Source organism: Lepidochelys kempii, chromosome 2, assembly GCF_965140265.1.
Source record: "Lepidochelys kempii isolate rLepKem1 chromosome 2, rLepKem1.hap2, whole genome shotgun sequence".
Lineage (NCBI taxonomy): Eukaryota > Metazoa > Chordata > Testudines > Cheloniidae > Lepidochelys > Lepidochelys kempii.
The window spans coordinates 116674629-116697525 of NC_133257.1; the positions used below are offsets into that span (position 1 = coordinate 116674629).

General features: G+C 43.4%; 1 protein-coding gene across 1 annotated transcript in view; it reads right to left on the reverse strand.

Annotated features, from left to right (window-relative positions):
* Positions 1-22897, reverse strand: part of BMP6 (bone morphogenetic protein 6) — a 163817-nt gene that overhangs the window by 59954 nt on the left and 80966 nt on the right. The gene's annotated exons all lie outside the window — the stretch shown is intronic.

Here is a 22897-nt window from a genome sequence, read left to right on the forward strand (position 1 = left end):
GCAATGACAGAAAGAGAAGTAAAATAAGAATGTAGGAGACAGAAGACAGAAAAAAAGTCATCCCTCAAAAAGACAGGATGCAGAAAGTGACAGGAGTGATAAGAAAGGCTAAAGTCACCTCTGCTTATCATGCCATAGATGTCACTCCCTTAACATTTAGGTTCATAGATTACAAAGTCAGAAGGGATGTTAGCTTTTTTTATTTTATAAATTTATAATGGTTTTTTTCTCAAATACAACAAATATACCAAAATATGATATTCATCATGATACACAAAGTAAGCAAAGAGGGAAGGGAGAGGGAGCAACATATCTATCTCAGGGTCTGCACTAGTCATAGACCTTTAGAAAGTCAGCCCAAATTGCTTTGAAATTTTCAAGCATTCCCCTTCGGAGGAATGCCAGCTGTTCATTAGCTGCGAGGTCAGCCATATCACTGACCCAGGCATCAACGTTTGGTGGAGATTGACGTTTCCATTTTTGTGGGATTCATTTTTTTAGCAACCAAAGCTGTATGTTGGAACTATGGCCCCTTGTTACCTAGGTAACCTCCAGGTAGCAAGAATATATCCAAGAATGAAGTTTTAAGGGGAAGGGCTCCAGCTCAGCATCTAATATCAAATCAGTCCTTTGACTCATCTCATAACAGAAATTCTTAATACAGGCACTCCCAAAACACATGAGCTAACGTAGCTCAAGGGAGTTACATTTCCAACAGCAGTCAGAATGTATGAGGCCCATTACCATTAGCTTGTATGGGAACCAATATATTATTTCTAAAAAGCATCTCTTGGTGAATAAACTGTAGTCTCAGGTCTATAGTTGCTTTTTCAAACATTAGATACAATTGTATTCCATTGAGTCAGAAGTAGTTATATACCTAAATCTCTATTTCAAGCAACTCTCAAAATTACCAATCTTTGGCAGAATTTTTTGGGCCAGAAAATTGTAGAAGGATACCACTGTCCAAGTAAATCCAGGAAGTTTCCTCCAAAATATTGAAAGTTCTGGTGGCCCCCCACCCATGCCTCTAGTCCAAATACATTCATAAGGTGATACTATAAGTGGTGATATTTACAGGCTCTGGAGCAGAGCAAGTCAAATTGTTGCTGAAGAGCTACAGATAGTTTACATTTATCATTGTCTATCTGCTGTAACAGCTGTAATTCTGCTCTCCATCCAACCTTTCCACATCAAGTTTGGTCATCAATTTTAAGAAGAGGATTACTCCATAGGACCCCTTCTGCATGGAAGAATGGACGAAAACAGAACTTTCTAGCCATGTTTGACCAAGCTTGCCTCACAGACCTTATATTGGGGGACCTCTGGAATCATAAAATCTATAATAATTCAATTCTACCATGCCAGAAAGTGGGAGAGGAGTATATAAATTCTCATTCAATCTGAACCCAAGGTGGGGTCTGTGCTGTCATATCTGACAACCACAAAGAAGCCTGGCTTATCAAAACAGGAGACCATTTTGTAAATTGGAAAAATGAAATCCCCCCGAGAGATAGGGAGAGCTGTAATTTGTTCAGAATGAGTATAGGTTTCTTCCCTGTGCCGCAAAGGAACATTCTGAATTCCTTAAAACAAGTCTGAGGACTAGAAATAGGAAGATAAACAAATTGGACATACAAATTTCTGGGAAGGACATTCATTTTCAGTAGGAAGGGAAAGAGATTTCAGGGAAGGAAGTTGACACAACTGATTAAAAGAGCTTTAAACTAAGAATTCGGGGGAGGTGCCCATGTAATCTCCACACCTGATTCTAATATTGAGTGGGAGGAAAATCAAGTAAGAGAGGATACAACAATGGAAAAAGGAACAGCAGTGGGTAGGAGAATGGATATTATCATTGGTATTTGCACTAACAGTCAGGTAGGCGATACTGACAGTAGAATTAACTGTACCCAATCAGGTGAGGAATCTGGGTAAAGCCAAGCAAATCCAGCTACAGATGTACACCATTGAAAGGAGCCTGGGTAACAAAATGGAGGAACTAGAACTACTGGTGCAGGAAGTGAAAGCAGATATTATAAGGATAACAGAAACATGGTGGAATAGTAGTCATGACTGGCGTACGGGTATTGAAGGTATGTGCTGTTTAGGAAAAATAGAAATAAAAGATAAAGGCAGTGGAGTAGCAATGTATATTAATGATGAGGTAAACTAAAGAAATTAGATGTGATGGAATAGATAAAACAGAGAATTTGGGTCAAAATCACTTTGGGGAAGAAAACTACCAGAAGCTCCCCTGGGATAATGCTTGGCTTATACTATAGACCCCCAGGATCCAGTATGGATGTGGATAGAGACCTCTTTAACAATTTTTATTTAAATAAATACTACTGGGAATTGTGTATGGGAGATCAATTTCCCAGATAAAATTGGAGGATAAATTATACTAATAATGGTAAGGCCCAGATTTTCCTGGATGTGATTGACAGATTTCTTCACCAAAGAGTCACCAAACCAGTAAGAGGTGATATCATTTAGATTTAGTACTGGTGAGTAGGGAGGACCTCACAGACAAATTGGTTGTAAGAGACAACCTTGGTTCGAGAGACCATGAGCTAGTTCAGTTTAAACTAAATGAAATGATGAACAGAAATAGATCAGCAACTAGGGTTCTTGATTTCAAAAGATTTTAAAAGATCATCTAGGCATGGCCCACCACTTAAATGAATGCTTTCCTTCACTTTTTAATAAGGCTAATGAAGAGCTTAAGGTTAGTGGCAGGGTCGCTAATGAGAACGAGGAAACAGAAATTACCATATCTGAGATGGAAGTCAAATTCAAACAGCTTAATAGAACCAAATCAGGGGGCCCAGATAACCTTCATCCAAGAATGTTAAAGGAGCAGGCACATGAAATTGCAAGCCCAGTAGCAAGGATTTTTAATTACCGCATATACTCATTCATTAGCCCATTCATTTATAAGACAACCCCCCAAGATGGATAGGTAAAAATGGCAAAAACCGTATGACCCTTTCATAAACTGACCCTATATTTCAGGGTTGGCAAACTTTGGCTCCCAGCCCATCAAGGAAAGCCACTGGCGCACCAGGATGTTTACCTAACAAAATGTCCCGGCCCACCAACAGCTCACCCTGACAGGCTGGGAGCCAAAGTTTGCAGACCCCAGTTGTAGATTGCTGATGATGGGACATCAATTCTGGATTCGCTTCTTTAAAAAATTGCTAAAATTTTATTTTTACTTAAATTTTCCTAATACTAGCTGTTTGCTTTTCCTAGTATTGTTCTACTACAGGACTATATAATAATTATTTTTATTGCGCATACTTATATTGATCATAAAAAAATTATTGATGTCAATACTGCAGCCATTTAAAGTGTCAAAGGCTTTGTTTAGTGGACTAGATTGGCTTGAAATGAATGCCAAAAGAGCAGTGCTGCAGAACTGCATGACATTTGACCCATGTATTTCACAAAATGTTACACCTTACAAGTCAATCAGAAAAATACAATGGCACTGGTGTCAGTCCACTATTGTGTAATTTGATCTCTTTGTGCATTTCTACCAATGGAACTTCTAAGTTTCAAGCCAATCTGAAAATATAATGTGCAGAATCGATGGAATCTGTAATAAAATTTAAATACCCTGTTATTGCCACAGACATGCCCATCTACAGTGCTGCTTTGAAATAAACAATGAACAATAATTTGACAGTGATAAAGCAGGTGACATTGCTATATAAAGTCCTACAAAATCTATAGTTAAATTATTATTTTCTAAGATTTTCATACTAGTATTTAAAATGAACAATGGGGTGAAATCAAAAGAAAATGGTCTGCTTATCACGCAGCGTTCAAACTTAAAGTTGTTGAATATGCAGAAGCACACAATAATTGCGCCGCTGCTCGTGAATTCTGTATCAATGAGAAGCAAGTAAGAGAATGGTGAAAAAATAAAACAACACTAAAAGACATGCCAAGAAGCAAGAAAAAATGTCCAACGAGGTGCGTTTCATTTCCTGAGCTGGAGAAAGATCTCAATAATTGGGTTGTTGAATGTTGACAAATTGGGTACGTCATCACTAGAACTGGAATTTGTCTGAGTCCTCTGCAAATGTCGAAAGACGACAAATACAAATCAATAAAGCCGTCAATGTTTGTCACATCAGCGGGTTGATGTACTCGCTTCATGAACTGTCGTGGTCTCCATCTTCATCAGCGAACAAAAATAGCGCAAAAGCTGCCAAGAGATCTGGAAGAAAAAAATTGAATCTTTCCAAAGGTTTATTATAAAACTTTGAAAGGAATATGCATTTGAGTTGTCACAAATAGGAAATATGGACAAAGCACCGATAACATTTGATCTCCTGAGCACCAGAACGGTAACCGGTGTTGGTGAAAAAACATTTTTAATTAAAACCACTGGCCATGAAAAAATCCAATTTACAGTGGTTTTATCATGTTTGGCCAATGGATCAAAGCTCCCTCCTGTTATTTTTAAAAGAAAAACCTTGCCTAAAAACATGAAATTTCCTGCTGGTGTCATCGTACGTGCACACAAAAATGGATGGATGGATGAAAGTGGGACTACTGAATGGCTGGAAAAAGTGTGGAATAAGAGACCAGGAGCACTTTTCAAGAAACCTGCTATGCTCATTTGGGACATGTTCAGGACACACAAGACAGATGAGGTGAAAAATGTGGCCAAAAAATGAAAACTACTTTGGCTGCAATACCTGGAGGCTTAACTTCTGTTCTACAACTGCTTGATGTCTGCCTGAACAAACCCTTTAAAGACAGGCTATGCAAAATGTGGTCTGAATGGATGTGCTCAGGCATGGCGAAGTTGACAAAAGGCGGGAATCTTATGAACCCTGAAATCAATCTGGTCGTCCAGTAGGTCAAGGACGCAAGGGAGTCCATTCCCTCAGAAATGATAGAAAAATAATTTTGGAAATGCTGTATAAGCAATGCGCTCGACGGGTCAGAAGACAATGCCATAATAGATGACGACACAACAGAGGCTGATGATGAGAAGGAATCTGAGTCTGAAGATGACACTGCCGACATCTGCAACGACAATGCAGGTGCAGCTGTGACTGAATCAGAGTTTAATTAACTGTTGGTGAATCGGAGACTGATTCAGACTTTGAAGGATTTTAAAACTTTTTAAATAATGCGCGACTTTAAAATCAGTAAATGGATATTTAAAACATTGACTGTAATTTTGACAGTGAATACATATTTGTTCAGTTATTATAACAGGTTTGTCATTAGATTACATTAAAATAATTCTAGCAAAACTTTTGAGTGTTTCTTGTGACATCAACTTTCAAAATATAGCAAGGGTTGGCAAACTTTGGCTCCCAGCCTGTCAGGGCAAGCCGCTGCCAGGCTGGGATGTTTTGTTTACCTGGAACGTCTGCAGGCACGGAGCCCCACAGCTCCCAGTGGCCGCGGTTTGCAGTTCCCAGCCAATGGGAGCTGAAGGAAGCGGTGTGGGCCGAGGGACGTGCTGGCCACCACTTCCTGCAGCTCTCCTTGGTTGGGAACTGCAAACCGCGGCCACTGGGAGCTGCGGGGCTCCATGCCTGCAAATGCTCCAGGTAAACAAAACATCCCAGCCCGCTAGCGGCTTACTCTGCTGGGCCAGGAGCCAAAGTTTGCCAACCCTGATCTATAAACACAATGTATTAGACATTCAATTCAATAGAGCTTAAAATCATCAACTTTTGGTGTAGACCCATTGATAAGCCGACCCCAGCTCTTTGATGCTTCACTTTTTTACCAAAAAAATTTGGCTTATGAACGAGTATATACAGTAATTCGTAAACTTGGGGGTCATAGCAATGTTCCAGGCATAGGGTAATATAGTACTTGTTTTTTAGAAAGCAAAAAAAAAAGTGGTTCAGGAAACCACAGAATTATTAATTTGAAGTCAATTGTATCCAAGGTCTTGAAACAAATTTTCAGAGAGCAGGTGTTACTGATCCACAGGTCCTGTGCTCTTGCACACCTGTGGAACAGTCCTTGGGAGGACCCCTTTCGAGTGTAAACCCCATTAGGGTCACACACACTCACTGGAGTAAACCCGATGGCTTCACCATCTCCTGGGATTGAACCCTGAAGCCTTCAGCACCCTTGTTTACTCTCTTAGCTCTCCTCAGTGAGTCCATTCGAATTGGACAGCTGACTGAGGCTTGCACACCCAAAGGGAGCAATGCACCCCTGACTTTCTTTGGCTGGAGTGACTGTCAGGCAGTGTGGCAAAAGCAGAAGGGTCTATGTCTGGAACACAGCATAGAAAGTACTGGGTTAGCACAGAGAACAGAAAGTTACAGCAAAGTCCATCTGGGTTGTCCAGAGCCCCAAGCTCTCTCTGACCCCCCACCCCTTGAGTCCCAGCCAGAAGTGTATGTCCTGCTTCCAATAGCCCACACTATACAACCCCCAAAAACCCCTTCTCCATCCTTTGTTGTTCTTCTCAGGCAAAACAGGTCACCTGGCCATCCACCTTAGCTCTCTGTTCTCCAGCTGGTGAAAATTGGCTGGCTTCCTAAGTGTGGAGGGGGCACATGGCAGTCCTGGGTCATTAGTTGCCAGGCACCAGATGTCTGGCCCTCAGAGTGGCCATTGTCTGCTGAGACTCTGCCAGGAGTAAACAACCCTTCCTACCACCTAGTTAAACATGCAGCATGCAGGGGAACTGAGGCACACATAATGTTCATACAAAATATTAAGAAAAATTCCCACTTCATCACAGTACATAGTTAAAGACAGAGGTAGATGGTAACTGGGATAAAATACAACATGGTTTTACAAAAGGTAGATCATGCCAGACCAACCTGATCTCTTGCTTTGAGAAGAGAACTGATTTTTTAGACAACAGGAAATGCAGTACATCTAATCTACCTGGATTTCAGTAAGGCATTTGATAGAGTTCCACATGAGAAATTATTATTTACATTGGGGAAGATGGGGTTTAATATGAGAACTGAAATGTGGATAAGGGACTGGTTAAAGGGGACACTACAACGGGTCATATTGAAAGATGAACTGTCAGACTGGAGGGAGGTTACTAGTGGAGTTCCTCAGCGATCGGTCTTGGGACCAATTGTGATGAGTTGCCGCTCTTTAAGGTGCCACCTGATGTACTGGGATACCACTGAGCCCACCTGTTCTGCCAGGCTAGGCCCCCTTTACCCTATCTTGCTGAGCCAGGCTCTTAAACCTCCGTTAGCACATACACAGGCAGGGTTCCACTCAGCTGCAGAAAGACACAGACACTAAGATCAGCTATGGGAAGACTCAGCTTAAGGAACTTGCCCTAGCACTCAGGTGCTCATCTCCCTTGGAGTCCAGACCCAAAAGTATATTGTCCTGTGCTGTATAGAAAAATCTTCACAGCGCAAGCTCATAAAAATTCGCCCTCTTCCTCAATGTGAAAAGAGATGTGCACAGCTTCTTGCCCCCCCTCCAAATATGGATTGCACAAACTGGGTTATGTTATAAACAAGAAATAAGTTTATTAATGACAAAAGACAGATTTTAAGTGATAAGGGATAGCAAACGGAACAAGGCAGATTACTAAACTAATAAAACAGAAGACGCAAACTAAGCTTGAGTCACTAAAGAAACAGGTTACAAGATGTAATTTCTCACCCTAAATGTGGAGTTAGGCAGGATGCAGAGTTTATGTAGCTTAGAGTTCCAGTTATCTCTTCTTACAGACTGGACCCCTGCCTCAGGCTGGACTCACCCCTCAGGTACTTCCAGCAGTCTTTCTTCTTGGGTAAGCAATGGAGGAGAGTCCAGATCAACCCCTTCCCCAGCCCTTAAAAACGATTTACCTAAGGCAGGAATCCTTTGTTTGATCCCCATCCCCCTAGAGTGAAAAAGTACCAGCAGTCCAAGGGGTATTTTTTATCTGATGACATTATCACCTGACCTTGTAGTGTCAATGCAGCATCCTAGGAAGGTGGGAAATTAGCATCTTCAGAGTTCTATTGTCCTTCTTAAATGGGTCATTCAGGAGGACTGCCTACTGTCTGCTGGGCATTCCCCCCAAGTACACACACAGTTGTAATTATTACATAGTCAATATTCCTAACTTTAGATACAGAAATGGTACATGCATACAAACGGATACTCACATTCAGTAAATCATAACATTTCCAATTATATCTTACATGAGCCATCTTGCAAAAAGTATACCTTAGTTATGCCATATTCATATCTTCAGCATATTTTTATGAAGAATATGAAGTGTCACGCCACACCAATCTTATTTAGCACTTTCATTAATGACCTTGACATAAAAATGGGAGTGTGCTAATAAAGTTTGAGGATGACAAAGTTGGGAGGTATTGCCAATAGGGAGGAGGTCTGGAAAGTCATACAAGATCTGGACAACCTTGAAAACTTGAGTAATAGAAATGGAAAGAAATTTAAATAGTACAAAGTCATGCACTTAGGGATTAACAAACAAGAAATTTTTGCCATAAGCTGGGGACATATCAATTGGAAGTGACAGAGGAGGAGAAAGACCTGGGTGTATTAGCTGATCACATGATGACTATGAGCCGCCAATGTGAGGCAGCTGTGAAAAAGGTGAATGCAATCCTAGGATTCATCAGGTGAGATATTTCTAGTAGAGATAATGAAGTGTTAGTACCATTATACAAGGAACTGGTAAGACCTCATCTAGAATACTGTGTGCAGTTCTGGTCACCCATGCTCAAGAAAGATTAATTCAAACTGGAACAGGCGCAGTGAAGGACTAATAGGATGATCAAAGGAATGGAAAACCTACCTTATGAGAGGAGACTCAAAGAGCTTAGCTTGTTTAGCCTAACCAAATGAAGGCAATGAGGAGATATGATTGCTCTCTATAAATACATCAGAGATAAATATCAGGGAGAGAGAGGACTTAAGTTAGGTTAACCCTAACCCAATATTGACAAGAACAAATGGATATAAACTGGCCATCAGCAAGTTCAGACTTCAAATTAAATGGTTTCTAATCAACAGAGAAGTGAAGTTCTGGAACTGCGGAGCAGTGCTTCAAGACTGAGCTTGATACATTTATGGAAAGGATGGTATGATTAGGTTGCCTACAGTGGCATGTGGACCATCTGCGACTGCTAGTAGCAAATATCTCCAATGGCTGGTGATGGGACACCACATGGGGAGGGCTCTGAGTTACAACAGAGAATTCTTTCCCAGGTGTCTGGCTGGTAGGTCTTGCCCACATGCTCAGGGTTCAACTGCTTACTATATTTGAGGTCAGGAAGGAATTTTCCCCCGGGGTCAGATTGTCAGATACTTGGAGGAGCGGGGAGGAGATTCACCTTCTTCTGTAGCCTGGGGCCTGGGACACTTGCAGGTTTAAATTAAAGTAAATGGTGGATTCTCTGGAATTTGAAGTCTTTAAACCATGATTTGAAGACTTTTGTAACTGAGCCAGACATTATGGGTCTATTACAGAAGTGGATGGGTGAGGTTCTGTGGACTGCAATGTGCAGGAGGTCAGACCAGACGATCATGATGGTTCCTTCTGGCCTTAATGTCTATGAGTCTATTAATTTTACCCCACAAACTGAGGATTAACAAACTCTGTATCTCCAAAACATTAGCCACTTGTGCAATAATTGGTTATAGATCTTAGGGATGTCCTGAATATTACTGGGAATCAGTATATTTGCTTAAGTCTAAATGTGAACAGCTTGCCAGCTCTCTTGCCAGAATTTCCAATAGTTTTGCTTAAAAAGAATAAAGCAAACTCAGCCATCCAGGGACAGAAGACAGAACCATCCAGGGACAGAAGTATGGTGATTGGGTATGTCTACACTGGCAAGTTTCTGTGCCACAAGTTATACCACTTTTATTAACATTCTGGAATTAAACTTTTGTTGTGTGTCCACTCTGTGCTCTTTGTGATGCTGCAGTGCATCCACATTAGCAACTCTTGCAATGGCAAAAACAGCAGTGCACTGTGCAACTGGCCGCAGAGTGCTTTGGGAGAAGTTTGCAATGCCTCCTGGGGCAGGTACAGCATCACATGATGCAGGTTTCCCAATCCCATTGTTCTATGGGCATCCTATTACATTGCCAGCTGCTTTATAACTGAAAATAGATATAACGGGGATGGGGGGAAGAGTGTGTGTGACAGGGAGTGTGGGGGGGGGCAGAGAGAATGTTTTGGGGGACAGAGAGTGTGTCAGCATGCTGTCTTGTAAGTGCAGACAGCAGCAGGAAGCAACCAGTCCTGAGGCAGGGGGAGGGGGAAACCCCGACATCAGCCCCTGCCTCCCTCCCTGGGCTCTCTGCTCAGCAATCTCACACACACACACACACACCCCTGCCTCTGTGTTCAACAGCACGAGCATTCCACATTAATGGTTTGCTTTGTGTCCCTGAGCGATCAGCACAGCGCACAACGGCTGTCAGAAATGGTGCTTTGAAAGGGGAGGGGCACATGTCTCCAGGGCAGCTGAGTTCAAAACAATGAGCAGAGCAGTCACTTGAGGCATTATGGGACAGCTCCGGAGGCTAATTACAATGCAGAAAGCAATCAAGTGTCTACACTGGCAATAAAGCGCTGGAGCCTCTGTGCAAATAGCCTTACGACTCTCATCGATGTGGATTTTTTGCAGCACTGCAACTGAGGAGTTTCTGCGCACTAAGTGGCTTGGCAGCGTGTACACGTCTGCAGTTTGAGCACAAAAAACTGCTTTACTGCACAGAAACTTACACGTGTAGACAAGCCCTTAGATTGATGAGGATTCTGAATTTCTCTGCAGTCAGGGCAGAAGCATAGCCTACATCAGGTGAATTAATTCTATTACTCTCACTGTTAAATACTTACACCTTAGTTCCAGTTTAAATTTATCTAGCTTCAACTTCAAGCCATTGGATTGTGTTATACTTTTCTCTGCTAGATTGAAGATCCTATTATTAATTATCTCCCCCATGTAGGTACTTACATAAAGTCACCCCTTATAAAGTCACCCCTTAACCTTCTCTTTGTTAAGCTAAACAGATTGACATAGTTGAATCTATTCTAATAAGGCATGTCTGCCATGGGCAGCATGTAAACCCCCCTTCGGGAGGCTAGTCTCCTGGTCCTGCCTAGGGTTGCCAACTTTCTAATCGCACCTCTGAGGTCCCACCCTGCCACACACTCCATCCCCCTTCCCTCCATTGTTCGCTTTCCCCCACCCTCACTCACTGTCACTGGGCTGGGGAAGGGAGTTGCGGTGCAGGAGGGCTCCGGCTGGGGATGTGGGGTAGGGCAGGTGATGAGACGTTTGGAGTGAGAGCAGGGATTCAGTGGGGGAGGGGGCTCTCGGCTAGGGAAGGAGATTGGGATGTGGGAGGGGGTGTGGCTGAGGGGTTCAGAATGTGGGAGGGCTCCAGCTGGAGGTGCAGGCTCTGGGGTGGGGCAAGGTGTCATAAATATAAAGGGAAGGGTAAACCCCTTTAAAATCCCTCCTGGCCAGAGGAAAACTCCTCTGACCTGTAAAGGGTTAAGAAGCTAAAGGTAACCTCGCTGGCACCTGACCAAAATGACCAATGAGGAGACAAGATACTTTCAAAAGCTGGGAGGAGGGAGAGAAACAAAGGGTCTCTGTCTGTCTATATGCTGCTTTTGTCGGGGATAGACCAGGAATGGAGTCTTAGAACTTTTAGTAAGTAATCTAGCTAGGTATGTGTTAGATTATGATTTCTTTAAACGGCTGAGAAATTAAGCTGTGCTGAATAGAATGGATATTCCTGTCTGTGTGTCTTTTTGTAACTTAAGGTTTTGCCTAGAGGGATTCTCTATGTTTTGAATCTAATTACCCTGTAAGGTATCTACCATCCTCATTTTACAGAGGGGATTTCTTTACCTCTATTTACTCCTATTTCTATTAAAAGTCTTCTTGCAAGAAAACTGAATGCTTTTTCATTGTTCTCAGATCCAAGGGTTTGGGTCTGTGGTCACCTATGCAAATTGGTGAGGCTTTTTATCCAACATTTCCCAGGAAAGGGGGGGTACAAGTGTTGGGAGGATTGTTCATTGTTCTTAAGATCCAAGGGTCTGGGTCTGTAGTCACCTAGGTAAATTGGTGAGGCTTTTTACCAAACCTTGTCCAGGAAGTGGGGTGCAAGGTTTTGGGGGAAAAGACGTTTCCAGCTCTTCCCCAGTAACCAGTATTTGTTTGGTGGTAGTAGTGGCCAATCCAAGGACAAAGGGTGGAATATTTTGTACCTTGGGGAAGTTTTTGACCTAAGCTGGTAAAGATAAACTTAGGAGGTTTTCATGCAGGTCCCCACATCTGTACCCTAGCGTTCAGAGTGAGGGAGGAACCTTGACACAAGGTATGAGGGGTTTCAAGTGCAGGAGCAAGCTCAGGGCTGGGGCAAGAGGTTGGGGTGCGGCTGAGGGGCTTGGAGTGTGGGAGGGGCTCTGAGCTGGGGCAGGGGGTTGGGGTGTGGTTGGCTCTAGCTGCGGGTGTGGGCTCTCAGGTGCCACTGAGGATGAGGGCTTTGGTGCAGGAGTGGGCTCCGGGCTGGGGCCGAGGGGTCTGAAGTGTGGGAGAGGGTTCTGACCTGGGGCCAGGGGTTTGGGTGCAGGTGGGAGTTCAGGCTCCAGCTGTGGGGGTGCTTACCTCAGGCGGCTCCCGGTCAGAGGTGCAGCAGGGCTAAGGCAGGCTCCCTGCCTGCCCTGGCTCTGCACTGCTCCAGGAAGCAGCCAGCATGTCCGCCTCCGAGGCACGGGGCGGCCAGGCAGCTCTGTGCAGTGCCCGCACCTGCAGGCACCATCTCTGCAGCTCCCATTGGCTGCAGTTCCAGATCAATGGGAGCTGCGGAGCCAGCACTCGGGGCAGGGGCAGCGCACAGATACTCCCTGATCACACTTGCGCTTAGGAGCCAGGGCAGGCAGGGAGTCTGCCTTAGCCCCGCTGTGCCACCGACCGGACTTTTAACAGTGCTCACCAGGGCCACCAGGGTCCCTTTTTGACTGGGCGTTCCATTCAAAAACCAGATGCCTGGCAACCCTAGTCCTGCCGCTTCCACCCGAGCGCACTTCTCACCCCCCGGCCACCACAGTCCCTGGCTGACCCAAGCAGTCCCTGGCCACCCCTTTGAGCGAGCGCCTGTCCTCCCACCATGTGGCCAGAGCCCCAGCCCACCCGAGCCCCGAGCTCCAGGCTGCCAGCTGCAGCTGAGCCCCCACTGGCTTCAGGGGAGAAGGGGAGCGGGGCAGAGCCTCGGGGCAGAGTGTGGGCGGGGTGACACCCTGGTTTAGGGGAGGCTTAGCCTCCCCTGGCCTATGACACCCGCTACTCATAATGTCTGCCAATCCGTCAGTCATTCTCCTGGCTCTTCTCTGAACTCTCTCCAATTTTTCCAACATCCTTCTTGGACTGTGGACACCAGAACTGGACACAATATTCCAGCAGGAGACATCAGTCCCAAATACAGAGGTAAAATAACCACTTGACTCCTACTTGAGATTCCCCTGCTTTTGCATCCAAGGATTGCATTTTCCCTTTTGGCCATAGGGTAGCACTGGAAGCTCATGTCCAACCACAGACCCACCACAACCCCCCCATTTTTTCCAGAATCACTGCTTCCCAGTATAGAGTCCCCCATTGTGTAAATATGGCCTGCATTGTTTGTTCCTAGATGACCACTTAGGCATGTTAAAAACATATTGTTTGACCTGGATCGCTTGGTAAGCTGGGTGCAAGCACTCTGTGACCTGTCCTCTGCATTATTTACCACTTCACCAAAGAGGCTTTCAGAGCAAATCTCGTTCTTGGGATACTTGGGACAAAGTTTTCAAGAATCACCAAGACAGCTTCTCCGGGACTACAGAGCTCACAAAGCCCAGGACAAAGCATTTGTGAAGAGGAGAAAAATCATTCTTGGCTGTGGAAGGTTGGCTCCAGAACCATTTGCCTCCAGAGATCAGAATCTCAAGTTTGATCACTTTCAGAGTCCACTGCAGAAAACTTTCCTCTCCAGCAAAGCTTTTCTGCCCTAACCACATTAATGAGGGGAAAAATATAGACCTGGAGGAAGAATGGGAAGAGCCATGTATCTCTCATACATAACCTCCCTCCACTAGGGAAGACAGAAGACTCAAAGTCCATTAGAGACAGCACCACGCAACACTAATTTGCCGGGGAAGTGCTCAGATATTACAGTGACTGGAGCTATAGATAACTTTGAGAGAAATTCCAGAATGTATTACAAAGCCTATATTAGTGTAAAGTTCTTAGAAGTTATCAACTCCTTTCACAGAACAACAATTCCTCAAGAAAATGCCCTTAGTTACCTTTGGTCCTAATTCTGTGGTCAAATCAGCTGGGGCTGAGCCCTAAACCCCCACCCCCAACAGATCTGATTGCAGGATCACAATCTGGGTTTCCATCTAACAATGTTCCAAATCCATACTTAAAAAAAGTAAAGTTAGTGCACTTGAAAGTTGACAAGTTGAGAGCATTAGGGCTTGTCTTCACTGCAGCATTAGCTTGAGGTATATAGTAATTCAAGACTCTCGTGCACACACACACACACGTCTGCAGCTAGAGTCACATGGTACTTTAAACTCAAGCTAGCTGGACTGTTGGAAGGTACAGGTTAAAGCTGAAGTTGATACTTGATCCAGTAATGAAGTGGGGATACAGCTACTCTGTGCTGCTAATCCAATTACTCTGTGTCATTCAAGTGCTGTTTTGCAGTGCAACCGGTCTCACTCAAACTAGGCTAACCTGATCAGAGTTAGCTTGAGTGATCCACACTCTAACACTGCAGTGAAGGCAAACCCTTAGAAACAAGTATTCTCTATTTAGCCACAAAATAGGAATGATTTGGCCAGCAGCTGTCAAGTTTTCCCTCACAATTCTGTGAACAAATGCCTTAGTCTTGAAATGGAGAGCACCTTACCCTACTGTACCTAGTAGAGTGGAGAATTCAGTCTTCACGTCTATTCCATCCGTTAGCTTCCTGCTAATCATATCTGCAAGGATTCAAACAGTGGTGGGGGCTTTGTTCTGTGAAAACCTGCCCACCAGGAACTGAACCAAGACAACTAAAATCATTTTACATGGGCAAAATAGACATCAGACCTTAGCAACTTTCAGTCATTACTGCCTTGGGCTGCAGTTGAACTAGTGAGCTACAGTAGAGGTAAAAGGATCATTAATTCATTATGTATCCCTCAGCCATCCAGTTCCCACCCAGATAGATCTTTTAAAAGAGACATCACAAGTTAAGGATGAAATTCATCCCCATGCAGAGTTAGGAGTTAAGTGGTACATGGGCCTTGTGTAGGGCTTCTGCATGGGGGGTGATTTTCACCTTAAGAACAAAAATCTTCCAGATTTGAAAACAGGAAGACAAATTTTTGTTAAAAATAAATTAATATCCCCCAATTACTAGAAACATACTTAGAATGCTTCTATCTATCTGATAAAGAGATCTGGACACTGCAGTCCAGTTTCAGATACTCTTACTCTAAGATATGTGGGCTTCTCTTTCCAGTTGAAGCTCACTATTTCCAACTCCATTAAGAGACAAGGAGAGGATGCTTTGGGAATAAATAATAAATAATCTTGAACTGGATGTAAAGTTAATGGATAAAATAGCATCTGGGAACAAACTACCGCTAAATGTTACTAAAAGAGGATTCACAGACAGATTCTTAGTCCAAATAATTGGCTTAATTTTAATACAGTAGCATAGTTGGGTAGATCACTTCAAGAGTATCCAGCAGGACAAGAAACAGTCCCTGCAAAGTTCCTACTTCCTCTCTCTCCCTCTTTTGTATTTGGTGAATGGAAAAACAAAAAAAGTTACACTTCGAAGCCAGATGATTAAAAATAAAGGTAACATACACAGTCTTGAAATAGCAGCATAGACATTGACCTGGAAAATCTCAGGTTGGCTAATGGGAAATTAATAAAACTTGGCTGGTTAAAAATAAAGATGAAAGTTCCCTAAACACCTGGCTTTCAATTTATCTAGATCATTTTTCCTCAATGATCAGGTTCCTGAGGATAAAATTTAAAAGGAACAACCACCACCCCCATAAAACACTGTGTGCTAAGATTCATCACAAAGCTGCTTGTCCACGAATTAGTCTTTAGACATTTGCCTTGTATATTTTTGCTTTGCACATCCCAGCTGTTTGGTGATTTGAGCATTTTTCTGCCACACCCAGTTCTTATAATTTAACTTTGTCATCAGTGATCTTATTTTTCCTCTCTCTCTAATGCCCTCATCTCTTGCCTTGGTTGGTCGCCTGCCATCTTTTTCCAAGCTTTTTCCAACCTAAAACTATTTATATTTTTAAATAAGATAACAATAGCCAACTCCAACCTTTTGTCTGTTGTCAAACGTAAAGCGTCCCAATGTGTCAGCAAGTGAATTGCCCAGAGATTTTAATTTTATGACTCAATGGCAAACACATTGGTTGTAAACAGTATGGCTTTTTTAAATTGTTATTGCAACATAGTAATACTATATATCTGACGGGGATGGAAGGACTCCAGTGAGGTGGTGAACAACACTTGCTTACTTTTTTTTAACTTAAAAAAAGTATTTTGAAAGATTCCAATGTTTAAAAAGCCAGCCCATTTGTCTATCTTCTCATGTTATTATTCCTCCCTCCAGATGCTTCTTATATATAATGGTTTGATTACGTTAAAGAAAAAGGTTTTTAATGCATATTTATAAATTTCTCTTTACCTCTGAGTGCTCAGTCTTATTAAACTACTCTGCTGTTTCAGAACGGCAATAAAAACAGATGTTTATGGAGAGCAGAGCTAAAGCTTTATACTGTTGCACATAAAAAAACAAAAACAAAAAATGCACAAACCAGTCTGGAAGCATTTGCTACCCTCTGCCTCAGTGCTGCCTTCCGCAGAGAGACAGTCAATTACATTGCATGCCACAGTGAGGAACCTCCTCTAGTTAGTATTGGAGAAAATGATCTTAAAATGTATGACTTATATAATTCATGTTATTAGCTCCAGCTGCTATCATGCTTGGAGGAATCTGCAGTTTAGAAACAGCAGTGATGAAATGCTCTGAGAGTGGCAGTAATATGCTTGATAATAAGGGGAGGGGAGAGTGAAAAGGATTCTAAAATATGTTCTTTCTGGCATAATGGACTCCTAGAGTATTGCCAGTTATAAGACACCACAAGATACTGAAACAAAACACACCACATCTAAAGTGTTCTCCAGTAAAAAGAAAAAAAAAACATTTCCTTAATCTGTGTGAATGATTATGCTTGTGTGTGTTGTAACAAGACTGGGGATATCGAAAGCTCTAATCAGTAGGTGTACGAACAGTTATTTTTGATTCATTCCAAGTCTTTGTGGTTTGTAAATCTCTCAAGGGGCGGAGGGGGGAGAAATCAGCAGAGCAAACTAGTCTAGACCACAGTTTTTGGTTATTTTATGCTATTTAAAAAATTACAGGAAATAGGCAGACTACAAAAAAACACCCAGGAATATCTGATGTACATCCACTTGTGTGTAGTTTACATGGAATCTTTTAGACAATAGCCAGTGTAGTACAGAATCCCACATTCTCAATGTTTTAATGAGATACTGATACACACCCCTTTTTGGGTTTTGTTGGCCCTTACTTTATATCCATAAACACCAGCAACAGCTAAGTAACATTAGTTTTATACTCTATACATAAAATGAACTTTAAAAAATTCTAAATAATTCTGAGGATTTTTCAGAACCATTAATACCAACCCAGTTATCTAAAAGGGTAGGAAATCACTTATTTTTTGACCAGTGTCAATTTGGGACTGGGGAGAGTTCTGGATGGGTTGTCTCCCTTACAGTGAAGAGTTCCTATCTTTAGGTGTCCGATAGCTTTTACTTCCAGGCTTGGACTTTCTTTTGGAACTCAGCTGAAGTAGCTGGGCTGTAACAGAGGAAGCACAAGGCAGTATTGCTCAGATCCTTACCAGAGCCTACACTACATGGTTAGGTTGATGCAATGCAGCATACATTGACCTAGCTGTGGATGAGTCTACACTTAAATTTCGCTCCCGCTAACCTAACTGCCCCACTCTGCTGACATAATAATACCACCATCCTGAGTGGCATAGATTCAAGGTCAATGTAGTTAGGTCGTTGCAGTGTCAGTGTCAACAATGTTACTTACCTCCTGGAGGCCAGTAACAGTTGACGAGTCCCCTAATGCCCCAGAGTGACCGCCCTGGTCACCACTGTGAACTCTGCTGCCCAGGGGCCGGGAGGATAGGAAGCTACTCCTCCCTATTAGAGCCCTGCCAAATTTTTGAAATTCCTTTTCCTGGTCTCCCTGCTTGGTGAGCACACCTACCAACTCTCCATTGTTGTGTGCAATTACCCAGCTAACATGTCAGCTACGTGCTGCAGATGTGCTCCTGCCTGGAGTAGACAGGAGATATTAGATCTCCTGGGCCTGTGGGGAGAAGAGGCTGTACAGGCACACCTCCGATCCAGCCATGAAAATGTTGACATCTACGAGAAGGTTGCTTGGAGCATGCAGGGGAAGGGCTACAGCAGGGACCAGCTGCAGCACTGCGTAAAAGTCAAGGAGCTGCGGCAGGCATACTAGAAGGACAGGAAGACCAACAAATTGATCTGGTGTAGAGCCACAGACCTGTCATTTTTACAAAGAGCCACATGCCATCCTTGGCGGAGGTACCTGTACCACCACCCACAAGAGCACCATGGATAAGCCTGAATCATAGGTCTCTGACATGAGCAGCGAGGAAGAGCAGGAGGAGGAGGAGTATGGGGGACAGGCGAATCAGGAGATCCAGCTGTGCAGAGAGCCAGGACAGATTTGTGACTCCACCACAGTCCAGCCAGTCCCTACAGTCGATCAGAGGCGAACCTGGATGCAGGGGAAGGAACCCCTGGTAAGGATGCAGTTTGCTTTGAAATTACAGGGATGGAACCCCCACAGTAGCAGAACACCCATGTTGATTTATTCTCTTTTACTTGTGCTCCAAGAGGTAGTGGAACAACCAAGAGAGGTAGAGTTGCTATCTGCTTTTCATTTCCCTCTAGAGTTCGGAAGAGGGGGCCACCCGGAGCAATTAGTTTATGTGCACCAGGATGTCCCATCAACCCTCAGCAGAGATCTCAATGAAATTTTCATGGAGGTACTCTACAATCTTCTGCCAAAGGTTTCTGGGGAGGACTGCCTTATTTCTTCCTCTGCCAAAGGGCACTTTCCCATGCAACTCCGTGATTCCCTCATCAGGCAGCATTGCAGCACACAGATTAGCAGCATACAGGCCTAGACAGCATCAGGACGCTAGCAGCAGCTGTGGTCTCTCTGCCTCTACTACCCTTAGGAGTGAGATATCAGCTAAAATCACCACCGCCTGTGGAAAACAGTGCCAGTATTCAGTTCCATTGCCCTACGCTCAATCACACACACACACACCTGTGAGCCATCCCTTGCTCATTTCCCCAACCTTCTCCGCCCCCAAGGTCCTTACTCACCATTGCTGGTGCTGTGATTGGAGCAGTGTTGTGTCAGTCCCAAGGAGATGTGAGAATGTAGTGCTCACAACTTTCTGGGATCAAGGGGAGTGAGTTCAGTATCTTAAGTTTAGATTTGTGTTGTGAATACACTGACACTGGTACCTGTGTGTGTTGTATCTGCAGCTGCTTAGATTATGGCCTGGAAGGTCTCCTGCTCCACACCTGCAGAACACCTGAGCCAGATAAGGACAAGAAAGAAGAGGACTCGGGATGACGTTGCAGAAAACGTTTCAAGTCAGTGCTGCATCAGAGAATGAGACCAGAGCCTGGAGAATGACCCTTGCAGACAGCATGGAGAAGGAAGAATAGAGAGGAGAAAGGCCTGGGAGTCCATGAAGGAATAGGAGAGGGAGATGCACCAGGACATAATGTGGCCCCTCAGGCAGCAAACAGAGATGCTGAGGAATATGGTTGCCCTGCAGTTCCAAGAATCCCATGCTCACCTCCCTCTGCACCCCATAGACAACTCAGTGTTGGGACCTCCCTATACCCCCACCTCAACAGTTCACATGGCATCTGGGGCCACTGCACTACCCTTACCACTTTGCCCAGGAGACGTTAAAGACAATCACAGCTGCATGTACACCAACCATGTCTTTCACAGGTCTGTGCATGTGTACCTGAAATGGAAATGACTGTTCTTTCACCTTCATAAGCTGTGTTCCCTTAATTTATTCAGTTTTATAAAGTTCTAAATGCTTTTTTATTTGCCTGGTTCATGTTACAGAATAAATTCTATTTTTTGGAACATAATTCATCTTTATTAGTTCACAACATGTGCGGAGCAGATCTGATACCCATCAATTTACTGTTACTTCATTTTGTCACAGAAGCCATAACACCATTCTCAGACAATATCAATAGGTGCACTGGCATTCCTACACACACAGCACTCACTGCAAGATTCAAAGCAGGCTGCAAAAGAGCAAGGCCTGGTAGAGCACACTACTTTGGCTCACTATTAAAATGACCTTTCAAAGCCTCCCTGATCCATAGAGCTCCCTGTTGAGCTCTTCTTATAGCTCTTGGATCTGGCTGTTCAAATTCAGCAGACCGCCACTCGACCTCAGCCCACCACCCCAACAGAAACTTTTCCATCTTTGCTTCAAAGATATTATGCAGAACACATTAGGATAACCATTGGGATATTTTTTCTACTGAGGTCCAATCTTGCAAGTAGACACCCGTCAAATGACCAAAGGCATAATTCAACTGTTATTCTACACCTGCTGAGCCTGTAACTGAAGTGCTCTTTGGTGCTGTTGAGTTGGCCAGTGTATGACTTCATGAGTCATGGGAGCAAGGAGTAGGCTGGGTCTCCCAGCATCTCTACTGGCATTTCAATATTCCCAAAGGTAGTTCACCAGATGAGAAAAAAAGTCCTTGCTTGCAGCTTTCTGAACAGTCCTGTGTTCTTAAAGATGCATGAGTCTTGCACCTTCTTGACCAGCCCACGCTGATGTCGGAAAAGTGTCCCTGGAGATCCACCAACGCTTGCATTACCATAGGAAAGTAGCCCTTTCTGTTGATGTACTCTGTGGCAAGGTGGTCTGGTGCTAAAATAGGGATAATGCAAGCTATCACCCCACTGCAGTTTGGGAACCCCAATGCCACAAAACCATCCACTATGTCCTGCACATTGCCCAGGGTCACAGTCCTGTGTAGTAAGAGGCAATTAATGGCCCTTCACACTTGCATGACAACTGCCCATGTGGTGGATTTCCTGATTCCAGATTACTACCAGTCAGTTGGGAATCAATCTGGCATTGCAAGTTTCCAGTGTGCAATCACCACTCACTACTCAACTGTCAGCATGTCTCTTTTGTTGGTGTCCCTTCGCTAAAGGGCTGGGGTGAGTTCGGCACACAGATCCAGGAATGTGGCCTTGCGCATTTGGAAGTTCTGCAGTCACTGATCGTTATTACAAGCCTGCATGACAATGCAATGCCACCAGTCAGTGCTTGTTTCCAGGGCTGGATTAACTTTTTGTGGGCCCAGCGCCAAACATAGTTGTGGGCCCCCCGGGGAGTGAAGGGGCCAGGGGCAAGAGCACAGCAGGCAGGGTTGATTTGATTTAAATCATGATTTAAATCAATAGTCAGGAAGACTCGATTTAAACATGGTTTTCTACATAAAAGTGCATTCTTGTTGGTTGTTATAACCTTAATACATATTCTTCACAACTCAGAGATAGATGTAGGTTTCATTTTTAGAAGGTACACATTAAACATTTTTAAACAGTGATTTATTTTGAAAACTTTTCAGATGAGTTTTACAGCTATATCAGAAAATGAATGATTGTTTGGTTATTTCATTTACCAAAGATAATTGAAGCAAATATTTATGAAGTCATTGGGAGGTGAACTATCTCCAATTCAACAGGTTAATCATTAATATTTGGAGGATTTTCTTGCTATGCTGTATTAGGAGGAGAACGTCACCAGACAGACATTTAAATTGTTTTATTTAACTAAAACAACAACGGTTAAGTATTCTGGATTTTTTCTTCAACAGCAAACATAATATTTTAACAAAAACATGTATACCCCTCGCTTCTCATATTTATCTCCAGACTTCTTCTCCTTGTCCAGATCTATTCTGCCCCCAACAATCTTATATTCATTGAACTTTTTGAAACTTTGCACTTTTAGAGAGAGGTAAGGGATTGACTCTGTGTGCACAAATTTGCAGAGGGACAATAGAGGCGAGGTCTGTTATTTCTCATCTCTATATATTATTTATTTATTTTAAAACATTTTTGCTGTTAATAAGCATGTTACCTCTGGAGACACAAATCCAGTTTGAAAACTGCAAAACTAAGCATCTCTGATGGTATCTTCTAGACTGAGCACTGACTCCCATTGGGTAGATAGAAAGTTTAACCTAAATAATCTACACAGAAGCCTGTGGAACCCCATAAAATTGGGTCCCTAATCCATAAACTATTGGAACGCATTTACAAAACTTTTCTTAAGCATTACATGAATATATTGTCTCACACTATAGAATTAGAATTTAGAATCCCTATTCCATGATAAGATATAATGTATCTTAATTAAAACTATTTTAGGTTGTTTTTTTCTCCTCAAAAATCCGATTTAAATTAAAAAAATGATTTTTTAATTTTTTTTAAATCATTGATTTTTATCCACCCTGACAGCGGGGCATGGTGGGGGGGAAGGATTGGTCCCCAGCTGGAGCAAGGCAGGGGACAGGGGCAAGATGAGCACAGTGGGGCATGGGGGGAGGATTAGCCCCTGCTGACTGGAGCAAGGCAGGGGCAAGGGGCAAAAGTACAGTGGAGCGGGAGCTAGGATTGGTCCCCGTAGCAAGGGAGGGGTGGGGGTAAACTG